This window comes from Erpetoichthys calabaricus, chromosome 10, assembly GCF_900747795.2.
Source record: "Erpetoichthys calabaricus chromosome 10, fErpCal1.3, whole genome shotgun sequence".
NCBI classification, from domain to species: Eukaryota; Metazoa; Chordata; class Cladistia; order Polypteriformes; family Polypteridae; genus Erpetoichthys; species Erpetoichthys calabaricus.
In genome coordinates this window covers 116,719,520-116,736,689 of record NC_041403.2, presented here as the reverse complement: position 1 = coordinate 116,736,689, position 17,170 = coordinate 116,719,520, and the positions used below count along the sequence as shown (strand labels likewise).

General features: G+C 38.4%; 1 protein-coding gene across 4 annotated transcripts in view; it reads right to left on the bottom strand.

Moving 5' to 3' along the window:
* Nucleotides 1-16,687, bottom strand: part of ncoa6 (nuclear receptor coactivator 6) — a 73,029-nt gene extending 56,342 nt beyond the window's left edge. For 2 of the 4 annotated variants that reach the window (XM_028811772.2, XM_028811773.2), the window contains exon 1: nt 16,364-16,686. The gene's annotated coding sequence lies outside the window, so the exon portion shown is untranslated. Of the gene's footprint in view, nt 1-16,363 lie in introns of all 4 variants that reach the window. The other 2 variants (XM_028811774.2, XM_028811775.2) reach the window with 2 other exon arrangements.
* Between the last annotated feature and the right edge of the window lie 483 nt (nt 16,688-17,170).

The following is a 17,170-nucleotide window of genomic DNA, read 5'->3' as shown; positions in this document are numbered from 1 at the left end:
CATCCAGTTTGGGTTCACAGGGAGGCTGAGATTATCACAGCAGCAACAGTAAGGCAAGAAGCAACCATGGTACGCTAGTCAATTGCAGGGCACAATTGTACAGAAGCAGAAAAGAGTGTGATCTGTGCAATCTGCAAATGCTGGGCATACACTGTGCAACTGTACCATGATTTTAAGCTTTATTTACAGAATTTCAGCTTCATCCGTCTTTGTTTCACATGCAGTAAGAGATGGGTGGTGATGCTCGATTATATCTTATGATCAGACTGTCATACGATTGGAAGAATTTCTGTTATTACAGAAGTTTCTGTTGACTTGTTTTGTAAGCAGTGTCAAGACTTAAGTCACTATAAAATACAATTGTGCATCGATCACAGTACATTGTACATTGGGTATTACTATTGTCATGCTCACTTTCATTACAAAAACCTAAATATCATACAGCAAACCATATATAACTAAATAGTCAATGACAAACGCATCCTAGGAATCCTTTATAGGAAGAACCAGAAATAAACACATAAAATGAGAAATTACATTGACTACACCTCTAATTCTCCCTGTATAAAACAGACCAACTGTATTGCACATGCCTCAGCCATCTGCACATGCAGTCACACCTTTTTCTTTTCTTTATACTTTCAGAGACACAATATTGCAAGAGTCAGGAATGCAGTTCTTTTCTTTGTTGACATTTTGAGAACAGTATGGCTGCTGCATCTTTTTTAAAATGGGTAAAACTGTATGTTGAGGAGATGTAAACATATAGTCTGTGCTCCCACTTTATGGCATATCAATCAGACTGATCATATTTGTACAGTTTGAGCACATATATGACTGGAGACTATCGTACCGTACTTTTGTTAACTGATGTTGTCTTACTTTCATTTCTTATTTTGTCTTTTATTTTTCTTTTCTTCATTATGTAAAGCACTTTGAGCTACTTTTTGTATGAAAATGTGCTATATAAATAAATGTTGTTGTTGTTGTTGTACAGTGTGAGTAGTTGCTTGCCCATGATTTAAAAAAATTAAAAATAAATCGCAAAGTGTACACCAGGGATAACAGAAAACTAAAAATAAAGTATCAGTCCTGTTTTAATCCAGCTACCCATTATAGATATTTTGAAACTGATCGGGTGGAGCAGCAGCTAGTGATCATACTATGAATCTTTGGCTGCTCACGTTTGACAATGGAAAAAAGGAGGTGGATATTATTTACTTCACAGCACATAAACTGCTAAAGGTATATATAATACTCAAGAAAAATATTACTGTTCAGTTTTTCATATAAAAAAGAAACACAAAAGCAAGACATTAGATGTTATAATATGTAACTCTATCACATATTTACTTTTTTTTGGTAATGTAACTTTTAAAAGTAAGGTTCCCCAACAATGTTTGCGCATGACTTCCTTTAATAATGTAGCAACTCAGCTATGAGCTAACCGTGTAATGATAACGCAACAGCAAAACCGAGAAGTAAGGTGACAGCGCGAGCTGGTTATACAAATGAGGACCACCAGCAGGAGAGATGGCAGAGAATGAGGAATTAGCATGAACCAATGAGCAAATGGAGGAGGCCACCTGGAGAGTGTTGACAGTGAGGGAGGCTGGTGGTTAACTGGAAGTCAGGGCATGACAGCATGATCAAGTGTGGTTTCTTCTGGATCAGACAAAAAAGCCAACAGCGACATTGTGAAAGACTGGAATGGGAAAGAGAACTGGTTTTGTCTGTAATATAAGAAGTGTCCTTCTAAAGGAATGTAGCAATGGTCAGCTTAGCTGGGTAAAGACACTCCCCATGGTCTGAACAATGATACAGATATAGACTGTACAATGTGCTATACTTTATATAAAAAAAAAAAAAAAAAATCAGTTCTATTCCACACACCATCCTTGATTCTTCACCTATTTTGAATCACCCAAGCTAATTGTTCTTTTTCTGTTTAACTGTATTCTGTGACTCATGTGTTTTCTTTTCCTTTACCTGCAAAGAACTCTTTGCAATATTATGTCATACTTTTTAATACTATCTATATATATATATAATTCACTAAGTCCATGTCAAGTAAGACGCACGCAAGACCAAGCCCTGTCCACCAACAATTCACTAAGCAGCCGACCATGGCACACGCACTACAGAGCCAACAATTCGCGCGAGAGCGAAAGCATTTGCCAAGAATGTTTTCATTAATCAAGAACGAAAGTCGAGGTTCGAAGAAGATCACATACCGTCGTAGTTCCGACCATAAACGATGCCGACTGGCGATCCGGCGATGTTATTCCCATGACCCGCCGGGCAGCCATTACTCCCACTGGCATGCCTCCGCATAAAGTCAAACTTAAAATTGGTTCAGTTGTCATGCTTCTCAGAAACCTCATGCCAGCAAGAAGTCTCTGTGATGGCACTAGACTGACTGTTCTCAGCATTCACCACAATGTACTGGAGTGTAAAACAATCGCAGCTCCTACCTCACAAACTATCCATATTCCCCGGATTTCCCTGACCTCATCAGATTGAAATTTGCCTTTTACTTTTACACGCAGACAATTTCCAGTTAGATTGGCCCTTGCAATGACAATTAATAAGGCGCAGGGACAAACTTTCAAAAAGATATGCCTGTATCTGCCAAAACCAGTTTTCAGTCACGGACAATTGTATGTTGATCTCTCCAGAGTTCCATCTTTTCATTCACTTACAGCACACAGGCGCGCGTGCGAGAGAGACACACACACATAGGCTCGCGAGAGAGAGACACACACACAGGTGCGCGACAGAGAGAATGAGACACACACACACACACACACACAGGCGCGAGAGAGAGAGAGAATCCCTGACCCCATCAGATTCAAATTTGCCTTTTACGTTTACACGCAGACAATTTCCTGTTAGATTGGCCTTTGCAATGACAATAAGGCACAGGGACACACTTTCAAAACGATATGCTTGTATCTGCCAAACCCAGTTTTCAGGCACAGACAACTGTATGTTGCTCTCTCCAGAGTTCCATCTTTTCATTCAATTACAGTCGTATCCTCAAACCCACCCCATTTGGACACTATGCCTTTCAGGAAGTGTTCACCCATCAATACACAATTATGCGGCATATGCTACGCCGCGGCTTGGCTAGTGATTACTAACGATCGCAGTACCGTTACTCAAACCAAGCATCTATTTTAGCAGTTTCATGTTTATGTAAAGCAGGCATGTCAAACACGCGGCCCGGGCCCGCAAAAGAAATCTGTGCGGCCCGCATGACAGATCCTAGTTAGCACTGAACTTGTACAAAATAACTGATTCAATCACAAATGATAGTATTCTGCATCTTCGGTGTTACTTATTGACTTTTCTTACTTCTGCCTTCTGACAAAAGCGCGTTTTCCCATGGAATTACGGTACCGGAAATGTCATCTGCTAGTATAGCCACGAGCCTTGACAAGTTAATGAGCCACAGTGTCACAAATGAAGTGCTAGGCTGCAGCAGGGGTGGCCTTAGGCATGTGCAAATTGTGCACCTGCACAGTGCCGCCAAATCCCAGGGGCCGCCACGCCAATATATATTGAATATAAAACAGAAAGAGAAAATAAGGACACAGCTGACGGCAATGTGGCCGAAAAACATTCCGTTTCTTGTTAATTAGTATGCTGTATTTACAAATGTCGCTACAGTCGGAGCAGTAAGCTATATGTAGTATTATTATGTTTTGCCGTAATGAGAATATCATGGGTTGCCACTTGGTTTTCAAGTTATGGCCACGAGTAGCCTATATAGAAGCATGTCATGAGCACGAGGCGGCTATGCAGTGTCTGCAACGGATGTGGCCATCCGCCGTGTATAAGATACCGTATTGACATTGCCAGGTGAATGGGCCACCGATTCTTTCTCTGCCCAGGGCCGCCACGAGCCTAGAGCCGCCCCTGCTAAGGCTACACTACTGACTGGGCTGCTGAGACTGGCCACTGGGCAGAACTGACCATCACGAGTAGTAATAGCCCGCATATTTTCACGTTTTTTTGCTCTAGTTTCATGAGCAAAACTTTGAAGTAAACTTAGTAAAGTAAAATTAGATTTTTGGAGGATTTGTTTTCCAACTTGAATTACTGAGCAATGAATTCAGTTAGCATTTTCCTGATTTCATTTCACACAAACAGGGCACTGTGCTGTTCTCTTACAACGTTGAGAATGCGCCTGAGAATATCCAAATGGAATTGACTGAAGTGCAGTCAGATTCTATTCTGAAGGCAAAATACAACGAAGTTGGTGTGCCAGGCTTGTATGCTTACCTGCCACCCTCGTATGTGCAGATCCGTAAGTTGGCATCAAGAGTACTGTCTATTTTAGGAAGCACTTACCTTTGTGAGCAATTGTTTTTGTTAATGAAAGCTACCAAAACCCCACGTCGCTCAAGACTTACCGTCGAGCACCTTTCATCCCTCATAAAAGTTGCAGCTGCACAAGATTTCAAGCCTGATATTGACGAACTGGTTACTAACAAGAGATGCCATGTGTCGGGACAAAAGAAATAAATCTCACACTGTAAGGCTCCTATATAAGCAATGCATATAATATAATGAATATCAATCATCAAGACACTATATAAAAGCGGTCGGGATTGTCCTTCCGTCCCGTGAGTGCAAAGCGTAGCGGTATTCCGCTTATCACAGACTTACTACTTGCGGTACGAAGTGACGCGATGTGAGCAGAGTTCTGGTGCTCCGATTGTTCCCTTGCTTTTGTGCATGATGCGCTGGAAAAATAGACAAAATTATGTCTCTGGAAATAAGTAATGTTGATGGAGTGCAAATACCTCACCGCGTAGTAAATATCAGGGGAGATGGTGCTTGCTTATTCTCATCTATAGCTTATTTAGTGCATGAAACTCCGTCTTTAGCGGTACAGATTCGGGCTGACATTGTACGACATGTTTTAAGTAATTGGTCAAGGTTTCAGCCATTTACAATGATGCCGTCAGGAATCTCTTATACAAATGAGCTTCAGTATCTCACTGAAATGTCAAAGTCTCAAACTTATGGTACCATTTCTGAGCTAATGGCAGCGGGAGAGTTGTTCCCCTATGAGTTTCAAGTATATTATTATGGAGTCCTACACTCCAAGTTTGGACAGGCACTCGAGGGGATAAAAAAACGTAGGTTTTCGGAAGATGTTATGAATGGGCACTTTGATGTTCTCATTCCCTACACTTATATGACTGATGTACACATGAAGCGCACACAAATTGAGGATAAAAGTCGGTCGCCTTAAAAGGAGGGTAAGCCTAGTAATATAATAAGGACCTAGCTAAGAGGTTAAGACTCTAATTCTACACTGTTGTATGGAGACTGCATGGAAATAAATTGCTTTTCTTTAAACTTTAAACGTTACATTTTTTAAAGTTTTCAGTATTGGAAAGAAAGCTACAGTAACTTTGTCTAATAGTATTTGTTACAGTACGGCCCACTGACGCACGTATGGAAGTCGAAGCGGCCCACCAATGGTAGTGAGTTTGACATGCCTGATGTAAAGTATCCAATGTAGCTTTTCATGTTAGCGCCAAAGTCATCTACTAAGCATCATTTACGAACTGAGTCCTTAGCATTTTTGCATTGTTCATAAACTTTCCTTTATACGATATGTAGAATGACAGAAAACAGTTTGAATCAGTTGCAGTGTGCTATGAGACAGGGATGATCCCGTGCTGATCTGGTCTTAGCATATATTTAGAATTATTTGGGTTTAGTGCTGCTGTTGCAGTCTGCCCTGGAGCTGTGGACCAATAATAATAATAATAATTCTTACATTTATATAGCACTTTTCTCACTACTCAAAGCGCTCTCCAAACAGGGAGGACCCGGGAAGCGAACCCACAATCTCCTTACTACAATGCAGCAGCACTACCACTGCGCCACCTGTGAGGACCAAGGCTAAAACTAAGTTCAGTTACTTAGCTGCTCAGTTGCTAAACTCAGGCCTCCTCATGATCAGGTTTAATAGGCTTAGTATGGTGGTTAATATTATAAAATGAATTCCGCATGCATCAGACAGTCTGTTGCAAGCATGAAAACGCGCTTAGGTGGTGTTTACAAAATAGAGAAACCATATTATATATTTATATTTGGAAAATACAGCATGAAACTTATTCCAATATAGTTTCCTCAACGTCGTACAAAAAGATAAGACTATGCATAGAAATAATTATTTTGTGCAATATATGAAATAGAAAAGTACAAATCATCATAATTTAACCATTGATCTTCAGCAATTCCTGAAGTGGAAACAAATAAATGTTTCTAGTCTAGTTTTTGTCAGTGTCTTGGTCCTCCTGTAGACACGTTACAAAATTTTACATATTTCTCAAATCGAGTGCTTGAGTCCCCCTTGATGTTTTGATCAAAATGATATATGTACATTAGAATGGACAGCTTGAAGAACCCCTTCAAGGTCAGAGTAGGGAGATGCCGCATCAAAAAAATTGAATAAACTTGATATGCCATAGCAGTGCACAACAGCCCACTTCAATCCCTGTGGTTCAGTAAAAAGAGTCGGTGTCTCTAATTAAGAAACTGCTTGACCACTTGATTTGGAAAGTGTGCAATGAAAAATGCTCACAGGTTCTTCAAAGTGTTGTGGATATCTCTTCCTGGGTGTCCCCCAGCTCTAAGATCTCTCAAAATATGTATTTTATACAGCTTGAGCTCTACTGTGAAGACTGCACTGCGATCACATAGTCATTATGAATACTGTCCAGCCTCCAATTATGCATTTTATACACTTTGTTGACTGTTGGATTTATTTGTGTTCTTCAACAAGCTAGGTGTATAATGAATGACTACTCTTCTGTTAATCTACTTAACTGGGAAATTACCGTAATTACAGTGAGAGAATTATGCTTCAGATACGATTCTATAATGTGTACAGTACCTCACTTCGTCATTACTTTCAGTATAGGGATCCTTTTCATATGCTTGAAATGAATAAGGTTTTTTTTTTTTTTTTTAATTGAGCTCTGACTGTGGATAAGCTAAATGCAATTTTTGGGTTTACTTTGGATCCCAGAATTCGATGCTTATCCATGAGTATAGAGAATACTAGCCATAAATTAGCATACCAATCAACAAAAAATGAAGTCTTGATTTAGGTTATTGAATTGGTATAAACTGTGCATTGTTTGTCCGATTCCTGTTAAAAAAAAGTGTTTGTGAAACACTTCTGCTTGTATCTACAGTACCTATTATTTTCGCTTTTAGACCAAAATAATGGAAATACTATTACAGGAATAAACAGAAAATCATTTGACATTCACTTTAAACCTCCAGAAATATATACTGTAGTAGATAAGCTCTCCAGAACATCATTACTACATTTCAAAAATTTAATATGCTCATTCCACATTTCTCTCTCTTCCTACCTGCAAGTATACCTGTAATTGTCCAACGTGTATATGCACACAGTCAAGAAAAACAATAACAGCTACCTGGAAAGAGTCATCCAGCAGAGTTGCTCAGGCTTGACGTTGAAAAATTTTTGCGACACTAACAAGTCAAAAAAATTATGAGGCATAGTAAAAAAAAAAAATGGTGGCTAAATTTCTCTGTTTAAATCAAAAGATGATTGAAAATACTCAGGGAAGGATGTTCAAAGCTTGGTAACACTTTAATCCCATGCTCATCTAAAGCTGATATGAACCAACACTGTTTTGAACAGAAGGTGCTTCACTAATATACACACATTTTAAAAACACAACTTTTATTGACCTTCAAGGTGCTGCACTTGCAGAATGCAACCATCATATTGTGGCAGCCCTCAGGTTGACAATGTATTTAGTAATTATTCAGTAATAGTCTGGGATAAATAAAAAGTAGATGCTACTGAGACATAACTCAAAGAAGCCAGTCAATGTCACTCAAGTATTAACGGTCATGTTAAATTTGTAAGTACAAACTGAACAATTAAGAAACTGCTTAACGATGCACTTCTAATATTTATTAACTGGACTATAAACATGTATGGGAGCAACATAATGAAAGGTTTTATTTAATTCTATCCAACTCCTAGTCTTAAGCACTTTCAAAACTCAGCATGTTTAACAAAAACATTTTTTAGGAAACCACAAAGCTGATGGATTTATGTGTTTAACTGGAATAAATTTCTCTGTGTAAGAGTTGACATGTACTACCCGTTCCTTTTTTCTGGTAGTGCCTGATTAATTGTTCTCTTTAGTGCAGTACCAGCATATTTTTTCTAAATGCTGAATGGCACTAAAATAGAACAACATACAGTATAAACAAGCGTAATAGGGTAATATGAAATAACACCCAATTGACTATTTTCTTGAAGTCAATCACAATGAGAAGCCTACATGCATTCACCATCACAGATGCCCTGCACTTTCAAAGATTTTGCATTTACATGGATTTTACCTCATATTTTAACAAATTGACTAAACATCTAAAAATATTTAAGAAAGTAAATATGGGATTGTTCAAATACATGTGCATCATATCAAACAAGATTGTATCCAGAGCTAGTTACTATCTTATCCCTGTTTCTATAGTAGTTTCCCTTAACAATCCAATCGCACAAGTGGGTGTAATTTTATTCTTGCTCTGCTCAACATCTTTCTTTATATGAGGGCACAGTGGCTTCAATCTTGGTGTCCTCTGCCTGGTAACTGCTTACTTTAAGACCATTTTTCTGATTGTAAAATTCTAGGTTAAGTACATGTGTATACTAAGCTAGGTTAATAATCCAAAGAAAATCAGCATGACAATTTTACAGGTAAAGACAAAGTATACAGAGTTTCCACGAATTTTTCAAATTGGTATATGTGCACACAAAAGCAGAAAATTGCTAGGTAAAGTGTCACTGACTTATACTTTACAACACAATGACATTAATGCCTATGAGCTAATCAAAAGCAACCCAGATGGTGATGAACGAAAGCCATGCTTGATCACTTAATTTGAGAAAATAAAGTAGTGCTGTTTTTGAAAAATATAAATTGAACAAATTTTGAAAAGGAGGAGCTCTAAATCCAATGTAAGAAGAAAAATGTTAAGCCCACTTACAGTACTATCAGGAACAGCCATGTGCTGTCTCCATAGACTATTTCATAGCAGCAAACAAAATGGTGTACTCTGGCAGCCATGACACAGTAACAAGGCGAGAGGAAGAGGGGTGCCTTTTGACAGGCACTATTTTGTGGGAACTCAACCTAATGAATCTTGTATTCTACCCAGCAAGCTTTCAATCTTCAAACAAGTGTCTCAAACCTGTTCTATCCAGGTCTGCATCACAGCATGTGTGGACAGCTAGTCCACTACACTGAACACTCTGTCCATATATCCATCCTTTTTCTGCCAATTATCAAGGTCCAGGTCAAGGTCATGGGGGCAGCAGTCTAAGCAAAGACACCCAGATATCGCTTTTCCTCACCGCCTCCTCCAACTCCTACAGGGGAATACCAAGGCATTCCTAGCCAGCCTAGTGATATAATCTCTCCAGCATGTCCTGTGTCCGCCCTGCGGTATCCTTTCATTTAGACATGCTTGAAACACCTCCCCAGGGAGACATCCTAATCAGATGCCCAAACCTCCTCAATTGGTGCCTTTTGGTGCAGATGAGCAATGGCTCTACTTTGAGCTCCTCACGAATGTCTGTGCTCCTCAGCTTTTCTCTAAGGTTCAGCTAAGGTACCCTTTTAAAGAAACTCATTTCTGCCACTTGTAACTATGATCTAGTTCTTTTGGTCACTACCTACAGCTCAAGACCCAATATGAGGATAGGAACATAGATCGACCAGTAAATCAATAGCTTTGCCTTTTTGGTTAAACTATCTCTTCACTGTGACTGACCAGTAATGAGGACATTCCTCTGATGTGCCCGTCAATCTTCCCTCACAAGATTCCAAGATACTTAAAACTTGATGCAGCATTTCATCACCATCACACAGAATGCATTCCACCTATTCTGTCTGAGAAACATGACCTTGGACTTTGAGGTGCTGATGCTCATCCCTGTCACTATACATTCCACTGCAAACTGCTGCAGCTTGTATCTAAGGTCATAGTCCGATGAAATCAGCAGAACCATGTTATCTGTAAAAAGCAGAGATGTGATCCTGAGGCAAAAAACTGGAAACTCTAACTAAATGGCCGAACCTAGAAATTCTGTCCAAAAACTGAATTGGTGAAAAAAGTCACCTCTGGAGGAAACACACACCCACCAGAGGCAACTCTGAAATACTGCCAGCAATGTGAATTAAAGTCCCGCTCCTGTTACTCATTCCCAGTATAATGGGGTAGGTTGGGGGGTACGGGTGGGTTGGTGTGGTGGATGATATTCACCCCGAGTTTTTAAAAGAATTGGATGTGTTTGGGTTATCTTAGCTAACACACCACTTCAAGACTTTGTGGAGGTCAGGGGCAGTATCTCTGAATTGGCAAACAGGGGTGGTGGTCTCCATCTTTAAGAAATGAGAAGGGATCGGGTATTCCAACTCTAGGGCAATCACAATCTTCAGCCCCCCTGGGAAGGCCTAGGCCAGGGCTCTGGAAAGAAGGATCCAGCTATTAGTTGGGCCTCAGATTTTTGGAAACAATGCAGATTTTGTCCCGGGCGTGAAATACTCATATACTTACACAGGGCCAAGTGAAAAATTGCCAATTAGACTCTCCGATTACATTTTGGGACATGGATGGGAACCCAAAGTACCCAGAGGAAATCGCACAAAGGCATACAGAGATTGAGAACTGAGCTATTCCTTCTTAGCAGTGTACCTTTTTAAGAGAAATTAAAAAACAGAAATCAGTAACCTTCTGAGCACCTCTTAGGATTTCTTCTCCTGTACCTGGGATGAGAGGTTCAGTTATGAACACTGTGGGCCAGGAAAGTTGTGGAGTCACCCTAGTATGTGTGAAAAAGTGAATCCCAATTAATCATGGGGTGGTTAACCCAGGACGTTTCCAGGTCAAATGTGTGAAAAGAGACGATGGGTTCTCCTGCAGTACATAAGCTTAAGAGTCTAGTGTGGTGTTAGCAACCTAAAAGCACCAAAAATACTTTGGACTTATCTCAAAATATAACGCAAAAAGCATTATAAAAAACACCATAACAAGTTTCCAAGATCATAGCACAGATATTATTACATAAAACTGCCAGAAACTTGAAAAAGCTTCTTCCAAATCTCACTTGCCTATTTCCACTGGGCTGATACAAATATGTCATCAACAGTGGGAGCTCATACTGGCTTTTTAGTCAATTATACATTAGGTTTACAAAATGTTATTTTCTAGAACAACTTTAAAATAATTAGAAACTTGCCAGCCTCTATGACAGGGACCAGACATTTTTTAAGTATTAAAAATGTCTAGCATGCAGAGAACATGCATGGTAAGACATCACAACACTGTAAAGAAATATATTCAGTGATGAAAGAAACCTTTTGTTATAATGCTATTATTTTTAAGATTAATTTTCTGAACCTGTCTGTTCAATTATATGGACAGAAGGGACAAGCTATTATTGAAACACTTGCTCACGAACAATAAATAGCATACTTTTAAAGCACATTTGACAAACTATACCTTTACAATGTCCAACAACAGTAACAAAACACAATAGAAGGGATGGTGACTTTAAAGAATTAATGCCCATATACGTATACAGAATATAAAACACTGGACAATTCAAAACAAAGGCCGCCAAGGAGGCAAGCTCACGATACAATCCATCTTTCCCAGAACAGCTTTGTGCAAGGGCTTGGGACAACTTTATTGGAAACATAGCCTTTCACAGAGTACACAAGCAGGGGCAGAAACCAGCCTTGGAAGGACTGCCTGTCCAGTCACATGGGTTATATTTTATAGTAATTGTAGCATTACTGTCCCACGCACCAGACTCTCCTCACTGGGAGGCAGGTCCTTCAGTGCTATAGCCCCAGCCTCAACTCTGGAACTCTCTTCCTCAGTCTCTCCGAGATTGCTCCTCTTCTGCACATTTAAATCTCAACTGAAAACTTTCCTCTTCTACGAACTTTTGTCTTCTGTGTAATTTTTTTTTTTTTTACTCTGTATGTAAAGCAACCTTGGGTTTGTGAAAAGTGCTCTATAAATGCAACTTCTTATTAAAAAAATTGCCTGCTCTTAAATTATAAGGGGCAACAAAATAAAAAGAAAAAAATCTGAGCCCTGTCAAGTTGCTAACAAAATTGAAAGCCTTATTGAAATTTTCTGCCAAATTTCATATTTTGAATATCTGATATTCACACATCTGTTGAGAAACTGAAGCACCCAGAGTGACCCCAGCTTATGCTCCCACATACCTGTACCAGGTCAGGAAAATAAGCCAAAAAGATATGAAGCAGAAATGTTATCCTCTGTACCATCATGCAGGCTAGGGAAAATATTATTTAGAATAATAATTGTTAACCACTTATTAATTACAGTTAACATATATGTATAATGGCTTATTAAACTTTCTACACCTAAATTAAAACAAGTGCAAATGGAAAAACCATGATGCTGCAGGAAACATTTAGCTTTAGATTAATTTCTAAATTTTCATATACAATGTAATCAACAATTCATTACTTAAACCACCTAATTTTTTTTTTTTTTTTTTAAAAAGTGTCATGTATTTTTGCAAATGTTAAGAAAATGGGAATAAATGAATAACGTACAGATGAATTCTTTAAAATGTCTAATTGGTCTATGCATTTTTATCCATTTAGAAATAGCACTATAATTTAATGTTGAAAACATATAGCTTGGCAAAAAATTTGAAAAGGACCAAATGTTACTGACAATATAAAAGAATACTTTTGAGAAGAAAAAAAAAAGTACAATAAAATAAGGGGTCATGTTTTTACAACAATGCAAGAGCATTTTAAGGCATGACTACACAAGGTGGAATAATCAGTTAACAAAACTGGTGTGTATATTGAGAATATCCAAAATCATAAGAGAAGCACATCCTAATATGCATAAAAGAGATTTCTTTATTCTGTTTTTCTGTTCACAACAAATATAATTTCCAGGTAAGGATGATGAAGTTTCAAAATAATGCTGTTATTAGACATTGCACCAGAGAGTGCTGATGTAATGTATGTTTATTGGCATATGCAAGTAATAATTTCACTAATAAATTTCACTAATAAATATATAAATCTATACATGAGTCTACAGAAACTGTTTCTGCTTAGCTGTAAAATATTATAATGAGCTAAAAAGAAAGAATAAAGGAGCCAAACCTTTTCAGTCTAACCAAAATTAGTTGCGGAGTGACTAATTGGAGTTTTTAAAAACTGTGAAAGAAATTAATACAGCAGATCCCATTTATTACCTTTAATTACATTCTTCAAAAAGAATACAGGGACACTGATGGACACTTGTTAAGGGTAGCATTCGCACAGACATTTTTCTTCCAGAGAAGAACCATAAAGTACTGTGGTATATAGAGTGGTAATTTAGGGACTGTCAAAACCGAGCTCAATATTATTTTCATACAAGTTCTCCAAATTAGATTGAAGAATGTTGTTCAGCAGAATGAATAATAATAATAATAAATTAACTAAACACTCAAGGACACAGAACAATAGATAAAACACAGATTATAAACAAAACTAAAATACTAAATTAAAATCAGACGGAGCAATTGTAATCAAAGAGAAAAAGCAGTGAGATGAGCTTTAAGTTTAGATTTGAAAAGTGAAAATGATTCAATATTTCTAAGCTCAGATGGTAGTGAGTTCCAGAGCTGAATGCAACTGAATGCTCTGCTCCCTATAGTGGTAAGACGGACAAAAGAAACAGTCAAGTGGATTTAGGAAGAGGATCTAAGGGTACGGGAGGGAATGGAAACATGGAGGAGGTCAGACAGATATGGAGCGGCAAGGTTCTGGAGAGCCTTAAAAGTTAACAGAAGAATTTTGAATTGAATGCGGAACGTAACTGGAAGCCAGTGAAGCTGCTGCAAAACGGGAGTGATATGACGAATAGAGGGGGTTCTAGTAATGATGCGAGCAGCTGAATTCTGGACCAGTTGAAGCTTATAAAGAGATTTGCGAGAAAGACCAAAGAAAAGAGAATTGCAATAATCCAGACGAGAAGTGACAAGGCTATGAACAAGGATGGTCCATTTTCATCAGATGTATTAATTCTTTACAGTAAATAAAAAGGCTGACATCATAAGCTATAGAAAAAAGAACATTTGGCTACTGTAAAGTATATATAAAGCATGCTGTTCCTTCAAATTTGCAAACTCAAAGAAACACATTTAGCTTAAAAGACTGGTATCTATCATGTTGCTTTAGAACAATCCTGAACCTGCCAGAACTACATAGCAGTGGTTTATGTGAACACAGAGTGCATCTCTCATTCTAAACACTCAACTAACTGACTACACTTTGGGAACAATGTAGCCCAACGTCACGCAAGTAACCATATGTGAAACAAACTTAAATCACTTTAATGCATTCATCTGTTTTTTTAACTTGCTGTGTTCAATCGAGGATAATGAGAAACAAAGACCACCTCCTTTAATTCAGCAAAAAAAACTTTTCAGGCTGGTGTTTTTAATAACCAAACTGACACAATTAATAAGTTACTGTTGAGCAGAGTAATAAATCCCAAGAGACACCGTAGTGATAAACAAACTGACAATGCTTATGGATGAGCTGACTGCTTTAAAAAAATATATACAGTATTTTTTTTTTCATTAAAGAGAAAAACATCTGTTGTGTGATTCTTGCATGCATATCAAAATCATGCCTCATAGGTCCAGAAGACTGGCACTTGAAAACCCAAGCAGTCATGGTCTATAAACAGTTTGCCAATTCTCCTAAGTCTGTAAGAAAATTAAAAGGCTCAGTCAAATTTTTCCCCCTTTAAGTGAGGTAAGCGAGGAGGAAGAGGGAAAGTTCACCTTGAGTGTGCCTTGGAATAAATTGGCACCCCACCCTACCATTTCCCTGATACCATGGATAAGATTCCAAGCCCTAATAAAGGTCTAAGCATCTTCAGTAAACAGGCTGACTAAAACCTCAAATCATCACTATATTTGAGCCATAGACATAAAAAATCTCTTGTCAGTTCTGTCTTTGCCATTTTTAACTATGCAGGATACCAAGTCCCTTTTTCAGTTGCGCAAAGACATTTATCTTTTAAGTATGCTGCTTCCTTCAGTGCAATACACATCCATCAGTCCAATGAGGGGGTATCATTCTACTGCTGGGCCCACTCGCATCCATATTCGTCTCAGAAAAACGTACAACTATTTGATTCAGACACATCTAGGTCTCACTGGCTGCTATAACCTACAGTGTACTGTACGATCCCAAAAAAGTCAAACTCTGCTCCACACACAACAAAATAAAACAAGTGGCAACTGTTCTGTATGTCCATCACATTTTATTACTTCAGTATGATAAATAAAAAGAACTATACAGGCACCTAAGCCAGGAGATGGGCAACAAAACGCTGGTTTATAAGGCTAACACAGTCAAGAAACCCTGACAAACCAACTGGTAAACAAATTCCCAATTCTAAGCTGCAAGAACGTCAGCCACATTACAGGATTCAAGAAATGGTGAATCCAATGTGTAGATGATCAGCTTGAGTTTAGACTGGAATGTAACAGAGTAGTGTCAAAACTTGTACTTGTTAACCTCGATGAAAAACTACTCTAAAAATGCACATTTTCCATATGATGCTATTAAACAGGTACCGGGAGTTGCTTCTTTTCGTATTTCAATGAACACAGCGTGCATAGCATATCGACATCAGTCACGCACCTCCTTTTAAACATCAAAACTTTGAAAGAAATGCTTTAGTTGTTTCCTTCCATGCCAATATGATTTAAACAACACATAACAGGTTTACTTTCAAAATTTTAAAAACGTACGCAATCACCACTGCACGGTGCGAATAACGGACCTGCGTGAACTCTGCCCGTTTTCACCTTCGATTTTTTGACAATTAACCCACCCACAAAGAAAGTAGAAGGTAACAATAACGCAAGGGCCGGACAGAAAGCGCAGAAAGGCGGCTTATGCGTTTATTTGTCCAATGCCTACTCGAGTGCAAGGAGTTTCCGCCTACGCCGCTCGCGCTTCATCCTCCTCCTCATCATCCTCATCCCTAACATCACCACCATCATCTTCATATTCCTCCTCCTTCTTCTTCTTACAGGGCCCTGATGACTTTCTATTTCAGCCATAGATACCGGCTCCACGACCGGAGCTCTGCATCCAACACAACGTAATAGAAATGCCCATGATCCGTTTTAACAAGTGTAATATCTATTTCAAACGAGGAGAAATACATTAATTAAATTGACTTTATGAATATTTTAAAAGCACCTTACCTGCTCACTCCATTTGAAATAAACCGTCCAGATTCGTTAACACACACACACACACATACACACCACACACATAAGGAAAAAAAGCGAAGGCACCCCTAACAACAACACGGAGTGACGGGGAGGGAGCTGCTCGAGCTATTCTGCATTTCTGGCTACGCTACGTTATTCGAAAACATGGCTCGCAAGAGTGTTACGGAAACAGCGCAGGCTCCGAACAACTGGGAAGGGACGATATAGTACGAATGGATTCGTGCAATTACTACGAGCGCTACGCAAAGAGCGTAAATGTAGGAAGCAAAGGGGCGGATTTAGCGTATGATAGACATACGGCCGATACGTTACGTTTGGAGGCGTCAAGGTAAAAAAAGCACTTAAGCAGAGTGACTTCACTGATTGGTTACAAGAACAGACAATTTCAGTATTGCGAAAAACGATTCGTTGATGTATAAACCAATTATAAACTTTTTTTGACGGTCGAGTCTTTAACAAAAAAAAAAAAAAAAAAAAAAAACATGGTTGACATACACGCAATGTACCTCATGATTGGACCAAGAGTAACTATAGGGCTTTCAATAAAACTATCACCATTTCAGAAAACACTGATAAACTCTCGGATCATGTAGTCAATTCGGACAGAGCGTCGGATATAGTATTAAATATAAAATCAAGAATACAAGTTAACAAGAAAGTATAATTCAAGAATAATTCGCCAGCTACCTCCAGTGATATAGTAAGTAATTAAAATAGTTTTTGTTTATATAAGAAGTATTAGGATTTCTTTGATGATAAAACTGAATGATAGAATCA